This window comes from Callorhinchus milii, unplaced genomic scaffold, assembly GCF_018977255.1.
Source record: "Callorhinchus milii isolate IMCB2004 unplaced genomic scaffold, IMCB_Cmil_1.0 Scaffold3, whole genome shotgun sequence".
Lineage (NCBI taxonomy): Eukaryota > Metazoa > Chordata > Chondrichthyes > Chimaeriformes > Callorhinchidae > Callorhinchus > Callorhinchus milii.
The window spans coordinates 96,564,754-96,577,435 of record NW_024704744.1 but is presented as its reverse complement, the minus strand read 5'-3'; the positions used below and the strand labels follow the sequence as shown (position 1 = coordinate 96,577,435).

Here is a 12,682-nt window from a genome sequence, read left to right as displayed (position 1 = left end):
TACTTCAGGGAAAAATAGGTATCATTTTGCATCAGTGATTTCAGTCGCAATGAATCTAACCATTGCTTGTCTGACACGTTCAAACAAAACATATCAACATTTTGGTGCAACGGTATGATGGATTAGCAGCTTAATTGGTTGCTGGTCAAACAATCTAATCTGCTTTTCTTCGTAATAATAATAAAATAATAATGCTTCCATTTGATATAGGTCCTTTCACGTCGGGAGAGTGCTTTATGGCTTTCACAGGGTTTGCTGTGACCTGTGACGACTGTGTATTTTGAAAGGCAAACCTGACAGCAAATTGGCACAAAAGGAATGTCCCACAAACAACTACTTGGATTTACACACCCCTCTGCGTGTGGGATAGCGTCTCAGAGCATTTAACAGGAGAATGGCCGTAGAGAAAGAACATTTTCTCAGTAGCCGGTGCCATTCATTCACTCACTCAAGAAACGGCAGCTTTCTCAGATAGAACTAGAAATTTATCCTTTAATTTGATGTCACGCTTCCAAGTCTCGAAGTGCTTTACAGTAATTACTGACTGTACTTGAAAGTGAACAATAGTTCAAAGTCCAGAAGGACACTTGCAAGGTTTCGGGCAGTTGTCTCTTAAACCAAGTTCCTGTCTGTCCATTCAAGTGGACCTTAAAGAGGCCATGGATTCCTCCGCCTTATCCCAACAATAAGCGCCCTGAGATGCTACTCACGGGAACATGTTCTTGTCGATGATGTTGAACAAGGCTCATCATTTATACACATCAATCTCCCGCCAATAGCTATGAGGTGAATGAACAGTTTGGGGAATCATTGGCCAGGAAACCAGGAGAAACCCTGTTCCCTTTTCGAAGAGTCTCATGGGATCTTTAACGTCCACCCGAATAGACAGACGGGACCTTGGTTTAATGTCATCTCTGGCCATGCAGCAACAATGCAGTGTCATTATTCCCAACACGCGGTGTGAACCCACGACTTTCTGACCGAGGCGGGAGTCCTACCATTGCAAAATGCACAACATCTGTTGTAGGGGAAAAGTGCCTGGATAGCCAGCGTAGCAGACTTTGATTTGAATGTCCCGGTCTATACTCCTGCCTGGTCCCCAAAACACTGCCTAGCTGAACGCAGCCCAATTCTGTGATCATGGTGAGATGTTAGCCTGATTCAGTCGGCACAGCTTTTCCTCCGAGTTATACGTTGATGGCCCACAGTCCAATCTAGCACAGTGCTCGGGGAGACTTTGCATGGTTGTGGACGCTGCCCCTTCAGATGAGACGTTAAATCACGGCTCGGTGGATGTTAAAGATGCCATTGAACTCATTGGAAAAGAGAAGGGAGCTTCTCCTGGTCTTCTCACTGATCATCGCACCCAAAACGCACAGCCATTCCACTTTGCAATATCACACGTGAAGTGCTTCGAGATGTCAATCCCGACGAGAAAGGTGCCAAACCCAATGTACCACAAACCGTTATTGTTGTTGTATATGAGAACAATTCCACAAATTAAAATGGGCCGTTCACTTCTCACCCGTTTACAGGACATTTACTCCGAGCAAATTGGCTGCTGTGTTTCACCTACAAACACGAACTCACTGCACTTTACAGTGAATCCTCTGAAGCGCTTCGAGACGCGTATTGATGATGTTGTGAGGGGCTACGTAAATGCAAGGCTTATATATATTTTTATTGTTATTTATAAGATTCATTTAAGGCACCGGCATCCTTTGACAACTAAAGCCAGTGTATCCGTCTCTGGAAACAGCAAGTGCGAAAGAAATCTTTAAAATATCAGTGTGGATATTCTCTTTCAATAAACGTGTTCTTTTTCAGGCTTGAATTCTTTTGTTTTTCACAGACCAGTGGCTCTTGTCAGAGTGGTATTCAAACCCGGGGATTTTAATTACTAACGTCAAAGACAATCGAGGAGTATTCCACTTGGCGAAGTGGCATTATTCGATACGGAGCAATTCAAAAAGCATTAATAAATACCTTAAATCATTAAGGCATCCATAACGCTGGGATTAAGACAATTAGAGACACGTAATCTAACATTTTAATGGTTCAGTATGAAATGTATTCAAGCATGTGGGTGATTTTAATATATGCCGTAAAACACTAGGAGCCTGCCATGTTATTATTTTAATAGAAATCTGCAAAGTACATGCATATGTTTAATAGCAAGACTTCCTGCTGCTACTTTTTTAACTTCCTGCCCGGGAATAACGTGGAAAGACAGACAGGGTGGACAATGACGGGATCTAAACCCTATCAGTTCTACGGGCTGCAACTTGGGGCAAGAAATGGTCATTCATCAGTATCAACCGTGAACTGAATTGTATGAAAACCTGAAATAGAATAAAGTCTCCGTTAGGAGATCGCACATCGGAGAAATATACAAATAACCTGCACAGGACCCCGCTGATCCCAAACTCCGCCACCCACACTAAACCCCGTACCCCCATCACACCAGTTCTAGCCAAACTCCACTGACTCCCTTTCGCCGAACAGATCGAACTGAAGATCCTCACACTCGTTCTCAAATCCCTTCATGCCCTGGCACCTCCCCTATCTCTCCGACCTGTTTACCCCCGCCCTCCGCCCCCCGCCAACCCGCAGCCTCCGCTTGACACCCTCCGGCCTCATGCATGTCGCCCCTGCCCTCCGTTCCACCATTGGTGACCTTGCTTTTCAGCCACTGTGCCCCAAAACTCTGGAATGCTCTTCCTCTATCCCTCCGCCTCGCCCTGGGACGCTACCCTGCGTGGGGGAGGGGGCGGGGGGGGGCGCTATATAAATGCAAGTTGTTGTTGTTGCTACGGCACTCTCTTTCCCACTTCATTGGTTGCGAATTGTGACCGACCACACGCATATAACCTACTGCGCAGAGGGGGGGAATCCCGCTGGTAGATTGACTGTTTTTGATGTCACTCTGAGGTCCCAAATCTGCCCCTGGCCTCGGCGTGTCTGACGATTCCATCTTAAAACTCTAAGGCTTTTCGATTCCAATTTAGAGTTTGCGGGATCAAGCCCCGCAACCGTCTGCAATTCTTCCCGGTGACCTCAAAGCATCAAAGCAGAAAGCCCACTCCTAACGCTGACGACGAGGTGGATGTTCAGGTCTCTGGTTAGGCTGGACCTGACAGAGCCGTGGTTTTCATTGCAGTAAAAGCTTTCTCCGTGGGCTCCGACCGACCACGGTTTCCATGGTAGCAACGATAGCCGAAAATACACTCGATGCATCCAAGGCAATAGCTTAAGATCCATTAATAGTATATTTCATCTTCCAATTTTCACTCTCATGTTTCTGATTCCCAGGGATTTATTACCGCTTGTTGTTTTCACCAGAATGAAGAACCGCAGGAGTTTTGTAGCGGGTAAGAGTGTTGCTTTTGCATCCCGCTGTAAATAAAATCTCTTTCTGTAAGTCTATAAGCTTGCCTGCGTGGTATTATCCACCAGTCAGATATATTTGTATTTGGGCTGTGCAGCACACAAATACATATAATAATAATTATAATAATAATAGCAGCAATAATCATAATCCATGCTTTTGATATCGTGCTTTTTATGTCGGGAGGACATCTCAAAAGAGCTCAACGCGATTCATCGTGAAGTATTACGACTGTGTATTTTGTAGGCAAATGCGAAGTCCCTCAAACAGCCATTAAATAAATGAACAATTTTATTGGGGTGAGTGGGGCGGTGGCCAAGACACTGTGAGAAACCGCCTGCTCTACATAGGATAAACATAGGGTGCAAAGTAATTGTCATGGGGAAGACTAAAGGTCAATTGACCTAGCGTGGAGTCCTGTAGCTCAGTGGTTGGAGCACTCGCCTCGCAAGCGAGAGAGACCTGGGTTCGATTCCCGGCCAGGGCGAAATGTTGGGCAAGTTTCCTTACTCCGCACGCCTCTGTTTACTCGGCAGTAAGTAGGAACCCGGTTGTTAGTCGATTGGTGGGTCGCTTTTCTAGGGGTAATAATCTCTTCCAAAAAAATTAATCGGTCACTTCAATCCACGGATGTTTGCGGGGACACTGCTGTGCGCAATTGGCTGCTGCGTTTTGCCCACAAAGTATACAGTCAATTCCCTTTAGAGTATATCCTGTGAAGCGCTTTGAGACATCTCGAAGACGTGATCAGGCGCTGCATCAAATGCAAGGATTATTATTAATATTATTATTATTATTATGACAGGTTGTCTCCTACATGCAGTCTGGACCGAGGTCAAAAATGCAACCAAATAGTTTCCACGTTTGCCGGGGACAAAATACTGCTTGCGGGAACGGTTGCCGGTCTACCACGAGACACAGCAGGCATTGCAGACCTCAATGAGCATTGCGTACAAATGACAAACGATGAAATGGTCCACATTGGTCCCAACTATTACAGCAGCACAGTTCCAGTTATTCCGCAAGTATTGTTTTCTCCCCCACCACCACCCCCCGCACCAATGGTGACTGCGTTTTAAACATAAGTACGGAGGAGTTTCAAAACACAGACTTGTTTCTTTACATCCACACACCTCTGCAGTACGTAGGAAACAGGTTGTTTGTCGATTGGTGGATCGCTTTTCTGGGGGTAATAATCCCTTGAAAAAAATATTAAAAAAATATATATTTCTTGGTCACTCAATCCACGACTGTTTGTGGGAACGCTGCTGTGTGCAATCGGCTGCCGAGTTTCACCCACAAAATATATACATTAAGTTCACTTCACAGTATATTCTGTGAAGCGCTTTGAGATGTCTGAACAACCTGATAAGGCCATATTAAATGCAAGGATTATTATTATTGTTATTATTATTATGGGTACGCTCGATTTTGTGCTTTTCACGTAAGGAGGATGTCTCAAAGCATTTCAATGGATACACTTTATAGTGCAGTTCTCCGCGTTTTGTGAGTGAACATTACTTATAATACAAAAAAGGATAATTTCATCAGATGGTGACCTTAACCTGCTGGATGCATATGTGGTTTGTAAATCGGCTTCTTCAGGGACGATAAGCAGCTATGGTGCTGCCGGCAGCAAAAGAACTGTGGGAAGGACAACATGTTTTGACAATGAGATTATCCTGCAAATATGAAGGCGACTGGTGTGAATGCAAAGTGCAGCTTTTATAAGGTGATGTGTTTCTGTTACGATACCCGGCCTCACAACACAGCGAACAAAACAGCCGGCTTGCAAATTAAGTAATCTTCAGCAACAGACGTTGTTCAGTATTTTGGTTACCGGGGTGAGGTTTTCTTTCGACATTTCTGTCGCCTCCAGTAAAGGTACGAGTAACGGTTCTTTCTGCGAGGAACTGTCGCTCGCACCAGTTCACTGTGGAGTCCTGTGGTTTGAAAACTCGCCTCGCAACCGAGAGGACCTGGGTTCGACAGGGCGAAACGTTGGAGCTGGGTCAAATGGCCTGTTTCCCTGCTGTAACGTTCTGTCGTAGCTCTGTGCAATGAACGATGGTTTGGAACTCGTTGAACTGCCCAAAAGTTCTTTGAAAACATTTGGCTGTCTGTATTTAGATGTTGTCAGAGGGGAGAGGGGGTGGGTGGCGGTAGACGGAGAAATTAATATAGCTGCAATTGTTAAGAGATATGGATTTTAATTGTGTGCGCATCTGTTGCTTATTGGAGCTTGAAGTCTGCAGTTCACTCTCCAAGTAACTGATGAAAAAGGAGAACGGTTTGGACGGAGAATGCCCTGAGATATGAAGGTAATTTGAGACAACCCGAAGATAGCACAGAATGACTTCTGGACAGCGTCAAGAGACAGCTCTCGTCACTTAGATTATTAAAGCTTTTCTCTGCTTATAAGAATCTTAATTAAAACTATATTAAAATATCTGAAAGCAGTGGAGTGGTCAAAACTCTACAGTCAGATAAAGAAGTAATTGAACAGTGGGCCGACAAACCAGGGCGTCAATTGTAACGGTGGAATCATCCACTCAATAACTTTCAGAAACAAATTCTCAAGCATCATTTTCCTCTCCCGCCTCCCCCCACTTCTCATCCATTCACGAGGGTCTTTGGCTCCTTTTTTTTCCATCTGCTGGGATCTGACTCCATCGGTGACTTGGGACCTCCTCCCGACGTGAAAGGCGGTATCCAAATGTAATTTGTATCGTATTGTACCAGCTGTCATTACCATTACCAGTCATGTACAGGCTTTAACAGTGAATGCTGACTGACTGCAACAGCATCAACAAGTTGCATTTATATAGTGTCCTTCACACTGGACGATGTCTGAGCGTTTTACAAAAATGGGGCTCAGACGCCAAGAAAGACGGAAGAGATGGCGACTGTAGGCGTGAATCGGTAGGTTTCAGGGTGGGATTTATAGACAGTAAAGTGTGAGGGGTGGGGCTGGGAGAGAAGAGCAGAGGAAGGGAGGTCCAAAAATTAGAGGCACAGCAGATGAAAGCTATTCCAAAATTACAGCTGAGCACGATTCACCTGACAGCCAACCCAGAACCTATCAAGATCCCTGGGCAACTACCATAAAACCTGACAGATTTTAATCTCCCTAATTTAGTGATCCGTGCCAAATTGCACTGCCTCGGTATTACCCCCGATGAGACCAGTTAACTCTGCACGCAACTGGAGCTTAAACCTGGGACTTTCAAAATTTGGAAGGCTCAGGCCATCCGGAATAAACCTCGATGAACCGTCAAGGGAGCTCAATTTGGGGTGCGTCCCATGGGATTTTGCCTACCCAACCCTATTTCATCATGGTCTGCGATCTGTCTTCAGTTAAGCAAAGTTCCTCTTTCATCATATTTGATACTCGTAGGCAAAGCAGGAGGCAAATCTGACTGGAAGTCCCCCCCCGCCCCCCAAAAAAAAATAATTGGGATTTCTCAGAAAACTCAGCCCCACGTATCATTACCAGCTCCCACTTTTAAGGAAACTTTCTCTGCCTGACTAGCGCATGACAGGTAGGTCATAAGGAACTGAGGCTTGAATTATTATTGTTGTTGAAGAGGAGGAAGAGAACATAACCCTTGTGGAAAGATCGCCCTCCATCAGATCAAAGTCCAAGCATTTGGACAGTGTCAGTGCTCGACCAGACAATAAACGGTTAACACAATGTTGCTGGTTATGAAGCCAGACGCCCACGTTTAAGACTAGAAATGGAGGAGATGCCGCAGTTGAAACTCAATATCCCCAAAAGGCCTGCATGGAGCAGGAAACTTCTGCAAAGCTTCTCTCACCGTAGATTGCTGTCAGCGACGTCAGGGTTGGAAGCGGAGGGAACGGCACCTGCTGATGCGTATTGTCGGCAGTGAGAAATGGGCCCTCCCACTGGCTCCGTAGAAGGCACATATAATAATAATAATAATAATGATAATAATAATGATAACACTCCTCGCATTTGATATAGCGCCTTATCACGTCTTCTAGACGTCTCAAAGAATATACTGTAAAGTGAACTGACTGTATGCTCGTGGGTGAAATGCAACAACCAATGGCACACAGCAGTGTCCCCTAAACAGTCGCGGATTGAGTGAGGGATATTTTTTGAGGGATTGTTATCCCCGGAAAAGTGAGCCACCAATCGACAAACAACCGGGTTCCTCCTCACTGCTGGTTAAACAGAGGCGTGGGTGTGGAGTGGGGAAACTTGCCCAACGTTTCGCCCTGCAGGCAATCAAACCCAGGTCTCTGGCTTGCGAGGCGAGTGCTCTAACCACTGAGCTACACGACTCGGCAAATGATTCTTCCCACTCTGCAAGACAAAGCCCCAACAGGTAGCGTGATCCAAGATGGATAAGCAGGAGGTTTAACAGATAGTGCGCTCGATAAGAAGCTACGTCTTCTCACTGGCTGACCTCCAACAAAACTCTAACGCACCCCGCACGAATGGCGCTGTATGAATCCGAGCTTTAAGAATACCATAATTTTTATTTAACCAGTTTTTATGTTTCAACCAGTGCTTCGCAAATTCTTTGCTATTCCTCAACACTTGAAAAACTTGCATTGCTTGAGGCGTTGCCGAGGAAAACCTCCACAAAACAACTTAAATTGCAAAGAGCCACATTTACTTATGAAGTAAGACATTCAAGACGTCTCAAAGACCTGATGAGGCGCTATATCAAATGCAAGGATTAATAATTATTTTTTATTATTATTTACTGTAAAATGGAGTGAACGTGCAGTTGTAGGCGAACGCTGCAGCCCAGTCGTGCTGAGCAAAGTCCCACAAACAGCCCTGAAATGAATGATCAATTGAATTCACAGGATTGTTGGCTAGGACGCTGACGAGAAATGCAAGGACTATTATTATTATTATTATATCGAATGTAATGATTATTATTAATTTCCCAATTATGTATCAAACTCAAAAAATTAAATGCATGGTTAAAAAAAAAGTGTACCTATTTGCTGCACAAAATACAAGAAGATTACAGTTGTATAGCGCCTTTCACATAGGGAGGCATGATAATAAAGAATAGAGTGTCCAAACTCCTCATCATCGAATAGGCTGAGTGTTCGGCACTGAAACTATCTTCACGAGACAAGTGCAACTGAAAGGTACGGTTACCAAGAACCTGTAGATCTATTCCATCAAATTCTGCAGGCAAAGAAGGCAAACGTTCCCCACAGAATACGCCCCAAAAANTACCAGCGCACGTTTCTTGTGCATTACGTCTCGGTCTCTCGGCGATTTTCCTCGTGGTTTTCATCAATTTCGAAAATTCCGTAAGGTGGAATCCAATTTTTCTACGCAGAAGCTCTACGTAGCCCGGGGAGGTGGTAACCTGCCTGCGACCTTCTTGTGATTAACAGTGAACTTAATCATATGTTACCTCGATAATTGCACGTGCAACGATATTCCCTTTCAAATGAGCCCTCTCGTCAACTTCACGAAGTTCGAAGCCAACCAACCGAGACGCGGACCTGATGAACTTGCCAAAAGAAAAAAAAAAATCGGTTCTGGCCATGAAGAAATAGATTGTAATGAATTGAGTCTGGACATATCAGACCAGAATATCAAACTTGGGTCAATATGCTTTAAATATATTTGACACTCAATCAATCGGGTCATTTGGATCAGTGGGGGGAACCCTGGCAAACCAGAAGCCAAGTTTTCTTTTGTGTTATGATCTGTGAAATCATCATCAACTCGAGAATGAAATCTGAATGCCGGGATTTCGAAACGGGTATCAGGCTTCGCAGCGACGTCCGCGCACGGCAAAATGTCTGCACTCTCTCTCGATTGCTTAAAAGAAAAGGGCTACGTTTTGAAGGATTTACAACAATTTCACTTGAATGATTAAAAGTCGTGGAGTCCTGTCGCTCGGTGGTTAGACCACTTAAGGCCTCGCAAGTGGTAAATATTGGGCAAGTTTCCATACTCCACACGCCACTGTTTACCGAGCAGTAAGCAGGACGGTTGTTAGTCGATTGGCGTATCGCTTTTCTGGGGTAATAATCCCTTAAAAAAAATAACAATAATAATAATAATACTAATACGGTCACTCAATCCACGACTGTTTGTGGGACACTGCTGTGCGCAATTGGCTGCCGCGTTTCGCCCACAAAGTACAGTCAATTCACTTGAAGTATATTCTTTGAAGCGCTTCGAGACATCTTGTGTAAAGCGCTATATCAAATAATAATAATAATAATAATAATCCTTGCAGTTGATATAGCGCTTTTCACTTCGGGAGGACGTCCCAAAGCGCTTCACAGAACATACTGTAAAGTGAATTGACTGTGTATTTGTGGGTGAACGCGGCAGCCAATGGCGCACAGCAATGTCCCACAAACAGTTGTAGATTGAAAATGACCAATTTATTATTGTTTTTGGTTTTGGAGGGATTATTATTAGGCTCTGTGTGAGTAAGGAAACTTGCCCAAGGTTTCGCCTCTGCCTGGAATTGAACTCAGGTCTCTCGCTTGCAAAGTGAGTGCTCTAACCACTGAGCTACAGGACTCCATCACGGATTATTATCATATTATATATTATAATAAAAGCTACGAACCGTCTATTATGTTAGACGGCCTGAAACTGGAAAATAAGCCCCACAATAACCCTTTTAAAACCTTCTTTTGATACATTTTGCCATTTTCTATAACTCTGAGATCGGGCCCAAAGCAACTTTAGACTATTTGGAAATGAAGTAAAAACAATTCTTCCATTTGATGCCTTATATTGTCAAGATGTCTCAAAGCACTTCACATTGTTTACCGAATGGTAATTTCTCGGCAGAGTAGATCAACAAAAATCAATTACACCAGAAGGTTATAAATTAATGTTCATTTTTCGCCCCAATCTCCACCCCTCCTCCTCCTCCTCCTCCTCCTCCGCCGCCTGTGACTCTTTGACCATTGTTTGGGTTAGTTTCAATGATCATCAACCACCCACCGACACAGTGCCCGAGAGTTCATTCTTCGCCTGTGATCTTTTCACAGCGAGTGCCAGAAAGCTATTCAGCAATCTTCTAAACACCAATTATTATCTACCCTGTCATTGACTCTCTCCCCCTGTTTAATTCGCTGAGATAAAGATCAGTGCCTGTTTATCCAAAGGTTAGGGATCTGAAGAATGATGTCATCCCCAGTCAACAAGAAAAAGCACAGATTGCAAAGATTACAAAGAACGTACAACGCGGAAACGAAACGTATCGCTCAGCCCTATCAGTCCATGCTGGCGTTTATACTCCACTTGAGTACACTCCACCATTCCATTCCCCTCTCCTTCCTATGAAGGTCGAGCTTCCTCTTGAACGTGCCTATGATTTCTGATTCAACCACCGCTTTAGGCAGCGAGTTCCACAATCTCACTAACCGACGCGCGAAGTCGTTCCTCCTGGATTCTTTTTTTGATCTCCTAGTCGCGATATTATATTTATGTCCCATGGTTATGAACTCCCAAACAGCCTATTTATAATAACAATAATCCTTCCATTTGATTCGCAGAATATATTGGAAAGTGATTTGACTATATTTTTGTGGGCGCAACGCGGCAGCCAAATGCTCACAGCAGCGTCCCCACAAACAGTCGTGGATTGAGTGACCCATTTATTATTATTATTATTATTTTTTTGAAGGAATTATTACCTCCGGAAAAGGGATCCGCCAATCGATTAACAACCGGGTTCCTATTTACTGCCAGGTAAACAAAGGCATGTGGAGTCAGGAAAAACTTGCCCAACGTTTTGCCCTGCCCGGGAATCGAACCCAGGTCTCTCGTTTGTGAGGCGAGTGCTCTAACCGCTGAGCTACAGGCCTCCACCTTATCAAAGCTTATAATTTGAAACACTTCTACAAGGTCCCTCCTTGCATATCTCTTCTCTAGCCAAAAAAGGTGCAAGCTATCCAATCTATACCAATACCAGTAACCTGCCAACCCTGGCAACATCCTCGTATACCTACACTGTACTCTTCCAATCGCTATTATACCCTTCTTATACCCTTCTTATATACACAATACTCCTAATGTGGTCTAACCAAGGGGTTGTACGGCTAAATCCACTGCTCTTTCCCTCATCCATTTTATCGGTTCGATAAAGAATTCGATGTAGTTGGTCAAGCATGACCTTCCTTTCGGATAAAATCTCACGTCATCTACCTGCGCCGGTTCACAGTTTATGTCCTACCTATTGCGAATCTGGCCAATTATTATTTTGGATGTATTGGGCCTGATTGAAGATGGCCCATTATAATAATAATAATAATACTCCTTGTATTCGGTATAGCGGCTTTCACGTCGGTCAAACACCTTAGATTTTGTTCCCAAAATATGCAGTCAATTCACTTTACAGTGTATTCTGTGAAGGGCTTTGAGACGTCTCGAAGACATGAAAAGGTGCCGTATCAAATGCCAGGGTTATTATTTTTTTATTATTTACTGTAAAATGGAGTCAATGTGTAGTTGTAGGCAGATGTCGCAGCAATGTCCCACAAACAGCCACGAAATGAACGATTCATTTTATTTACGGGATCGTTGGCTCGGACGCTGAAGAGAAACCACCTTCTCGTTTCGAATTGTGCCGTGGGGACTTCAATGTCCACCTAAATGGAGAGGCAGAACCTCCGTCTAACGTCTCCTCTCTGAAGGACAGAACCGAGCGCAAGGCAACCCCCCCTCCCTCTCCCCTCTCCAGTCGGGACCGTGTGAGTTCATGTCCCGATGTGGGGCTTGAACCCACAACCTTCGGACTCGGAGGCGAGAGTGCTTCCATCCGAGCCGTGTTGACACATCCTGATCCATAGAGGCAATCATACCAGGGCTCCAGAATACTCATCCATCCTGACATCTCCACTATTTCGCCCAGGCCCTTTGACAGATGGCAGCTCACCTCCTCAACCTCAGCCGCGCTAGAACCATCGCGCTCGGTGCAAAATTTGATTCCCACTTAAAATAATCCCTACAGCCCTCTATTCTATTTTAACCAACCACTTACGCAGCTTCACTCGAAAGACACTGATCAAAATAATATCAGCTGCTTTTGCTCAAAGTGCCGGATAATAAAGGATAATACCATTTGAAATAGACAGCGTCATGGTGTTTATGAAATTGCCGCGTATTAAGAGGAGCAGAATTTCACGCCAGTGACTTGACTTATCAATGGGCTGAAATGCTGTTCACTCCCATCCTGTTGCCCTGGATAAAACAGTTGGTCGCTCACTTTACGTGAGACGATGGCGCAAAATTAGCTGCCGAGTTCACCTGCAAACGGC

At 44.4% G+C, this 12,682-nt stretch overlaps 1 protein-coding gene across 1 annotated transcript in view; it reads right to left on the bottom strand.

The window, feature by feature from the left end:
- nrxn1a (neurexin 1a) overlaps positions 1 to 12,682 on the bottom strand; it is a 740,055-nt gene that overhangs the window by 609,222 nt on the left and 118,151 nt on the right. The gene's annotated exons all lie outside the window — the stretch shown is intronic.